Genomic DNA, 9,179 nt, shown 5'->3' with positions numbered 1-9,179 from the left:
CATTATTTAAACTCCTCCAACTTCACTACCTCTGCTCTTTGCAGCTTTGCTGTTACACCTGTCTCCCTCTTTTACCCACACATGTATCCTGTCTTACTTCTTCTGCCTTTCATTCCTCTTTTCTCCAGAGCATACCTCCACCTCTCCAGGCTCTCTTCCACCTGCTCTCTACTCTTGCCACAGATCAGTGTCATCTGCAGAGGTCATACTCCATGGAGACACCTGCCTGACCTCATCTGTCAATCATCATTGGAAGCAAGAAGGGGCTCAGAGCCCGTCGCTGATGTTATTCCACCCCCACCTTGAACCCATCTGTCACTGCTACCATTCACCTCACCACTGTCTCACTGTCCTCATGCATGTCCTGCACCACCCTTACATACCTGTCTGCCACTCCTGCCTTCCTCATGCACTGGAGAGTACTCTAAATATAAGCTGTAAATGTTGAGTTTGTCAGCGAGTGTTTTCTATTCTATTTTATATTGATAATGTGAACTTCAGAAGAAAATGTGTAAAAACACTTTTTGATGCTAAAGAATATTTTGAAAATAGAAAAAAATCTGAAAGAGTTACAGGGTCAAACTGTTCCCATAACCAAGCAGAAACCTCTGCAGCTGAAAATGGATCCAGTGTTAAAGTGCCACAAACTGCAGTCCCTCTAATGGCTACAAAACGAGTGAATCCCCCTGATTCCTATGTTCACATGCCAACAAACTGGCAATGCACTAGGACCCTTCTAATGTCCACCCCAACATCCACAGCCGTGAGTCCTGCTCATCGTGGGACCCTGCAGGCAAACCTGACTTGAGATTTGTTTCTTTGTAAGCTGAATGCTTCACATCTTTATATCAAAGCTGGAACCCAACTCGCTCCAAAGTAGTTGTTATGTCATAACTCCTGCAGGTGTTAAGCTGATATATAAAGCTCCCTTCCTCCCTGCAGATGAACAACATCTGCACAGATGTCATACAGTGAAGTATGTACAAAAACATATTTTTGACTGGATGCAGATTTTAAAGCCGTTTCTCCTGCTGCTGTAAACATGTAGCTGTCCTTCAGGGATCATGAAAAGTCGTATATTATCTTAAAAATCCAGTACAAGACAATTATAAATGTGTTGGATGTGCAACTGTTACATTTTTCTATTTTTTTTAATTACATTTTAATAAAGACTACAGATATAAAGTCTTCTTGTGCTGGTGGTCTTAAAAAAAAAAAAATCAACCAAAGCGATAAAGAATAAAACTTTTAGTTAAGTTAAATTTTTTTTAAATGTAGCTTTTTTTAGTTTTCTTAAACTTTGGTTTGTTGTTAAAAACTGTACGTATTTAGCTTTAAAGGTTTCTGTAGTTATTTTAGTACGTCATTACGAAATAAATATTTAAAACAACTTTAGTAACAGTTTTTTTTTTCTGCACAGAACAGGAAACATTCTGCATCACAAGAAAACAATAATTAAAAACTTTGTTGCCATTGTTGTTACAATTACTGTTGTTTCTTTTGTCTCTTTCTGCTTTATTGTTAGTCTGCTGTACTGCCAGTATTTTCTTGCATTGGTTGCATTTTATACATTTAAATGTGACAAGACCTTTATGTAGCCTAAAATACATATATGTAGCTTTATTAAAACAAGAAAAAGAACAGAATTTTGAGAATTCAAATGTATTATTATATTTTTGGCTTTCTATAGATATGTGCTGCTTTACAAAGTCTTTTTATGGGAAATATTCAGCTCATGAACACAGAAAAACAAACTGTTTGTGAACACAAAAACTCTGACAGTTTAACAGGGATCTTTTTTGGGTTCCAACAGTTGAATCAACATCAAAGAGAAAATTTCCTGTTTTTCTGTCCTTCACCAACCGACTAAACCAACGGTCGATCTGATCCAAGAGCAGCGTCTCTCCTCTGGAGACTGTTGTTGTTCTGCTCCAGCAGTTTCTCGTGTTCCTGTTTTCCAGACCCTGAAAAAGTTTCCTGAATTCACTGATGACAGACGATAAGACACAGGAGATCTGTGGGCATCAGACTGACAGCAGGAAGCACAGGGACACACTTCTACACTTATTTAAGGTAAAAATGATAAATTATAATGAGGAATAGAGGACAATAATTTAGACTTTTTTAACAGTTCAATCCATGTTTACCAGGCCTTTTCTCGTTTCAGCAACATCTCTAGTGAAACTGTCATGGAAACAGCCATGGCTTTCATCATCCTCATAGGGTAAGATGCCACAGAAAATAGTGAACTGCTCCTTTAACAGTGTGATTTGTGAGTGTATTCTCTGTTTCAGTGTTAGTGAAGGGTGTTTCTTTCTTGCTGTTGCAGCTGTTGGTCTGTTTGCTCATCACCCAGCAGACAGTCCTTCTCTTTCTCGATGGTTTTCAGTGCTGGGACTCGGCTGCTGGTGCATGTTGGTGAAGAAATGGCTGACTATGATGGTGACCTTCACCGTCAAAACAAGTCAACAGGTACAGCTTCTCTACGTGTTCCTGGTTCAGATTTTGATAACTTCTTCTCTATAACAGGTGCAAAAATAACTAAATAAAAAATAGGGTTTTTGTTTTAAAAGAAGAACTATTTCACTAAAATAAAAAAAGACAATTAACCAAATAAAATAAATATATAAGGTATGTTAGTTGAAAAAAAAAAAACTGAATTGTTTCAGATCAAACAGATTTTAATATTAGACAAAAATTACCCGAGTAAACACAAAATGCAGTTTTAAGGAGAAAGAAGTATCCAAACCTGCCTGCCACTGTGTGAGAGAAGTAATTGTCCCCTAAACCCGGCAGTGCCGCCCATGGCAGCAAGAACTGCAATCAAGCATTTGTCACAACTGGCAATGAAAGTTTCAGAATTGTTTTAATTCAGTCACATTGGAGGGTTTTTGACCATGATGGCCTTTTTAAGGTCAGGCCAAAACATCAGATTTAAGTGCAGACTTTGACTGGGCCTCTTCAACACCTTTATTTTGTTTTTAATGAGACATTCAGAGGTGGACATGCTGGTGTGCTTAAGATCATTGTCCTGCTGCATGACCCAAGCGTGCTTGAGCTTCAGGGCACAAACTGATGCTGAACGTTATCCTTCAGGATTTTTTTGTAGCAAAGAGAATTAAACCAAGTTAATCAATTTTGGCAAGTCCTGAAACAGCAAAGCAGCCCCAGAGCATCACATATTTTCCTGAAAGAATTTATTTTTTTTTTTTTTTAAGCAAATGTGAGATAAGCCTTTGTGTTCTTGGTCAGCAGTGGTTTTCTATTTGGAACTTGTCCATGGATGCAATTTTTACCCAGTCTCTTCCTTGTTGAATCATGAATCTGACCTTAACTGAGGCAAGTGATGCCTGCAGTTCTTTAGATGTTGGTCTGGGTTTCAGTTTTGACCTAGATGAGTTGTTGATGAGCTCTTAGAGTAATTTTGATAGGCCGGCTACTCTTGAGAAGGTTCACCACTGTTCCAAGTTTTGCAATTTGTGGATAATTGCTCTCAACGTCTCAAATCCCAAAGTCTTAGAAATGTCTTTGCAACCCTTTCCAGACTGATAGATTTCAATGACTTTGTTTCTCAGTTGTTTCATTAGATTGTGGCATGATGTGTTGTTTTTTGAGATCTTTTATCCTGCTTCATTTTTGTCAGACAGGTTCCATTTAACTGATTTCCTGATTCAACAGGTCTGGCAGTAATCAGGCCTGGGAGTGGCTGGTGAAATTGAATTCAGCTTTCCAAAAAATGTGGTTAATCACAGTCAGTTAATGATTTGACAAGGTGGAGGCAATTACTTTTTCCACACAGGGCCAGGTAATTTGGATAGCTTCTTTCCTTTAATAAATGAAATCACCATAAAAAAAAATTAGTATTTAATAAGGTTGTCTTTGTCTAATATTATAATTTGTGTAGCTTTGACCTCTTAAAAGATGTTTTAAGACTAGATTAATTTCTCAGGGACCCCATACAGTAAAAAAACAAACAAACAAACAAAAAAAAAAACCAACCAAAAAAAAAAATAAGAAATCAGGAAGGGAGCATCAATCCATTTTTGGATATTATAAATGCAGTTTAAAAGAGAAAGTTGTAGGAGTTGCAGCTCAGATAAATATGGGTATCATCTGCATAAAAGGTGAAATTGAGGTTTCATGCTCTTGAACTTTAGCTATGATTATCTGGTCTACACCATTTAAAAATGAGTTTAAAGAAAAGTTTAATCACCAGTTTTGTGGGTTTAGTTGTAAAAAAAAAAATAAAGTGGAAACTCTCTTTAAATAAAAAAAAAAAAGAAAAAGTTAATTGTAAAAAATTCAGCTGCAAGAAATCAGCTGTTTTGTGTTTAACTGTAAAAACCAGTGTTTGGGGGTGTTGCAAAGGCGGTTTAACAGAAATCTGTTGAGGTTATAGCTACAATAAATTTGAGTACCATCTGTATAAAGTCAAAGTGTTTTTCTGTTATTTTCTTTTTTTGAGTCACTTATTTGTGGATGTTGTCAAGGCTGTGTTTCTCTGTTCAGTAGTTATCACTTTCCACACTTTAGTTAATGAAGTTTCTTTTTTTTTTTTTTTTTTGAAGTTTGGAAGGCATCCAAAATATGTACCCAGTTCTCCCATGTTCTTCTGGGTTGACAAGTTTCAAATTTGGGAACAATGCCAAAATTCTCTGTCTTCAGGTTGCGCCAACGGTCCATCTATTCAGTTATTATCCTCAGTCCGGCTCTCTCAGGATCCAGGATCCGCTCACCTCCTGGTCTGCCTTCTGACTGGACTAACTTCTCCTTGGCAGCGCATCCTGTGGTGGCTAGATGATGTGGTGGTGACATCAGGAGGTGCTGAGGGGCCATGGAAGATGTTGGAAGGGGGCTACAGTGCCACCTCAGTGTGGGAGGTGTCAGCAGCAGACTGGAGGCCCACATCCTCATACTGGTGTGGGACAATTCAGAATGGGCAAGTGCACAGGCAGAAACTCTGCTCAGAGGACTGACTTGGAGTTTCACAGGTTTGATTCCTGGAATGGCATTCAGCTGCTCTTTCTTCATCACAATATGAGCTCACATTACTGAAACTGAATTTTTCTGATGAAGACTTTTATATAAGGTAAAAAACATCATCACAAGGTAATAGAATAATTACGAGAGGTTCCATTTATGGTAAAATACATCATTATAGGAAGTTCAAATGAAGTTCAAGAAGAAATGGATACAACTTTGGATCAGACTCAGACATCAGTCTGAAATAATGTATGTTTGCTTTATTTGGAAAGCTGCAGAAGGCTCCTGCACCTCAGCCTGATATACAACATATGCTGTTTTTTTTTGTGTGTGTTTGTTTTTTTTAAATGAGCTGCTGTTTCTCAGTTTCTTTCACAAACACACATTTCATATTTATTGTCCAGCAAAAACATTCAAAAAAATGTTTGTAAAGAGGATTTTGTTAGATGCCAGTTTTGAAAATTTTGAGAGAGGTCATGCTTGAGATAGTCCAGACAAAGTTCACTGTCCCAAAATACAATGAGACAAAGTTTATATGTAGATATACTTAATGACATGCATGCATTAAAAAATAAAAGACACGTGTTTGCTGCGATGGCATCTGCACACTAGAACTCTCTATTTTATTTCTAATCAGAAAAAGCATAATAAACAAAAAATGTGCAACTCCAAATACTTCTGATGTGGACACTGAATCATGTCACTACAGAATTACTAGAATACCACCAACACTGCATCCCTCTGTCCTCCAGATGTCTTCAGCAGAGGTTAAAGGTGAGGAAAGAAGACCAGACACAATGAGTGATTTTATATCCTTTACTGTACATGCAATGCAAAACCGTGCCTGAAACATCCCGCAGAAACGTTCATTCAAACAGAACTCAGCTGAGCCGCTGAGCTCCTGTTACAGAGTCCTGCTGGATTCAAACTCCCCGCTTGCTTCTTCAATGTGATGCGATCAAAGGAAGTTAAATAATACATGCAAAGATACACGTGTAACAACTCAAACTGTTACACTGTCACGTTATATGTTAGCCGTCAGAATTTTTTTTTAAAAAAAAGGTACAATTTTACTCATCAAACACAAAACAAACAGCATTTACAGTTGTAGCCCCGCCTACGTCAACCCCACCCTCCAAATCTCAAACAGGCTAGATAAATAGAAGCAAAACATTCATGTTTTTACAGAAGAGTATAGATATAAATCAAATGTATAGTTACATGCATTCACCGTGACAGCTAGTTATCCAGTGTGTTCCGTCTGGCAAGAAGTTATAAACACCTGCACTCAGGTAAACATGGCATCCAGCTGTGACACATCTGTCCAACAAAAGACTTATGTTTTAACCGAATGGTTTAAAGAGGAACCAAACCACAAACCAAAGTCTGACTCTGAGTCAGAAATTCAACAGGCTGGTCCAGAAACTCTGGGTCTGATTTCTTTAATTCCCATTGTAATGATTAATATCACTTCTCATGTAAACATCATAGAACCAGGGTGAATTTATATATATATATATATATATACATACATCTCATGGGATTTTATTTTATTTTTTTTAAATCTTGTGCTCTGACATTTAGAGTGAAAACATTGCAGGTTTATAGGTATGGTTCCTCTTTAAAAAATAAAAGCCCTTAAGGGACGAATGTGTTTCACTTCACAATCCAGGATTTTTTAATGGCGACTGAGAACACAAAGCACAGCAAGCTGAGAAAACTGAGAAGACTTTTAGTCAGCTGTAAACATGCTCACGGTTAACCACGCTCAGTGGGAATGCCACTCTGTCCACACTGAACACTTTAATGAGGCTTTAGTGCACTTGTTCGGATGTTTGTTTTTAAAGGGAGATCCTTTTGGATAAAGTTTGACTTATCTGACACATTTTAACTTATTCTTACTTGCAAGGAACAGCTCGATATGCTTAATTTCATCTTTTTAAGATTATTTACAGATTTGGTATATGTTGGTATTCGTACTGCCTCACTTATTGCAAATATGATCACTTTCAGCACAGTGATCATAATTTGCTTGTCTTGAGTGAACAGATTTGGTTTTACAGTTGGCAGGTTTGGGTGATTTAACTGCTTACTGAGAATCAAAGATGCGTGACGTTAGCTTTAGTTGTCTTCAAGGTTCTGGATTTATTCCAGATGTTGATGTGATGCAGGTTTGCTGTTTGCAAAGTGAAAACAGCTCAAAAAAGTAGATTCTGAGCTGCTTTTATGTGAAATGGTTCACTGTGGACTGATCTCCCTGCAGAGAAACAACCTGTCAGTGAGAACACAGAATAAAATGTAGATGCAGTCTGACAGATTTTAGTTAAGCATCCATATTTAATTTTCAGAAGTATCGTGAGAAAATGCTGAATTACAAGCTAAATGTTTTGGTCACTTGCTGCAGTTTTTTGATTAATTATATACAGTACATGCAGAATATAGGACCACAGAATCCTGGGCTTCCTTTAAGATTCATGTAGACATGATTCATCCTTTCTGCACGTTTGTCAGCTTCCCGTTAGCATGCATCCACTGATCTCCTGCACTACCACATCCCAAAGGTGTTCCAGTGGGTTCAGAGCTGTGATCATGTTCGTGTAAACCAGTTGGACTTTTTTTTTATGTGACGTGATGCATTATCCTGTTGGAAGCAGCCATTAGAAAAGGGTGAACTTTGACCATACAGAGAAGCACATGGTCAGCAACAGCCCTCAATTAGTATGAGGCATTCAGTCTGTGATTGTTGGTATTAGGGCTCAAAGTTAACACATTCCCTGCAGCATTACACCAGCAGTAACAGCCAAAACTGATGACACAAGGCAGACTTTCTTCAAACTGCAAACTCTGGGGCTGAAAACAGAAGTTAATGTGAAAGTCCTGAAACCTGCAGCTCGTCTAACAGGATTTACTCAAGCTGAGAGCAAGTAAATCCCAGACATCCCTATGTGAGATTCCCACGTTAAAATTGCCAGTATTCAAGTAATAGCTGATTTATCCTGTCATGCCAAAGGTACAAAGGTCATAGCTAAGTTCTACAATATTATTATTATTCAGGTCACTTTCACTGGTAGATGGATATTATTTTTCTAGTATTTTATTTGCATGTTGCTTAGTACAAACTAGCAGGTATCTGTGATAGGGCTGCAACGATTAGTCGACATTGTCGACAATAATCGACAATAAAAATAGTTGACGACAACTTGAATTGTTGATAATAGTCGTTTTTTATTACTGGATTTTTTTTTTTTTTAAGGAATGAGACATCTTCCTGTCCGTCTATCTCTGGCGAGCTTCACACATGCGCAATAGCATTCAGCGGCATGTATAGCGGCTACTGGTGAAAGAACAGGGCGTGCTTAGACGGTCAGGGCGAGTGTGAAATTGTCCCAAACCTCGGATCCGTTTTTTTTCCCCAAATGGAGTGAGACGTCTTCCTGTCCATCTATCTCTGGCGAGCTTCACACATGGGCAATCTGGTTAAGTGATGACGTAGAATTCCATTTCTGGGCCCAAACTGTCACGTGATCAATATGCCGCAATGCTGGTCCCTAGTCTGACACGGAAAAAAAAGCACTCAGCTGTCATTTTACCAATGAGAAAGACAAGCGGAAATGGCTGCAGTTGATGAGGTATGTTACAATCATATTTAATAGTGAACAGTCATTGTTTATGCCATTGCTGTTTATTTAGGAGCATTTGGACTTGGAAATGACGTCAGAATTAAAGCCCGGCTAGCATTCAGCGGCATGTTTAGTCATGGGGGCTACTGGTGAAACTGTGCCAACTTTGTTTTACAGGGACGAAAAAGTACTATATTTTTTTAATGGTTGGAAAAATGGACCGTTAAATTTATATCAGCAGCAAACCTGATTAAAATTTTTGAATGAAGTATCCGTCTTCCGTGTGTTTACTACCACATTTTAAATAACCTTATGCTAAATGTAAAAGCTGATAGCTATAAGTGCCATTTCATAATTATGTGATTCATAATCCGATTAGTCGACTAATCGTTTCAATAGTCGATGACTAATCGACTATCAAAATAGTCGTTAGTTGCAGCCCTAATCTGTGTCTGATATTGCCATTTTGGTGCTGTAACATCATATCAGATGTTGCTGCAGGACCCCCACCGGAACTGAACAGTCACATTTTTCTGATGTCATAGTTTTGCAAACAGCAGTAAACTATTTGTAGCT

Source organism: Archocentrus centrarchus, chromosome 4, assembly GCF_007364275.1.
Source record: "Archocentrus centrarchus isolate MPI-CPG fArcCen1 chromosome 4, fArcCen1, whole genome shotgun sequence".
NCBI classification, from domain to species: Eukaryota; Metazoa; Chordata; class Actinopteri; order Cichliformes; family Cichlidae; genus Archocentrus; species Archocentrus centrarchus.
This window is presented reverse-complemented; position numbering follows the sequence as displayed.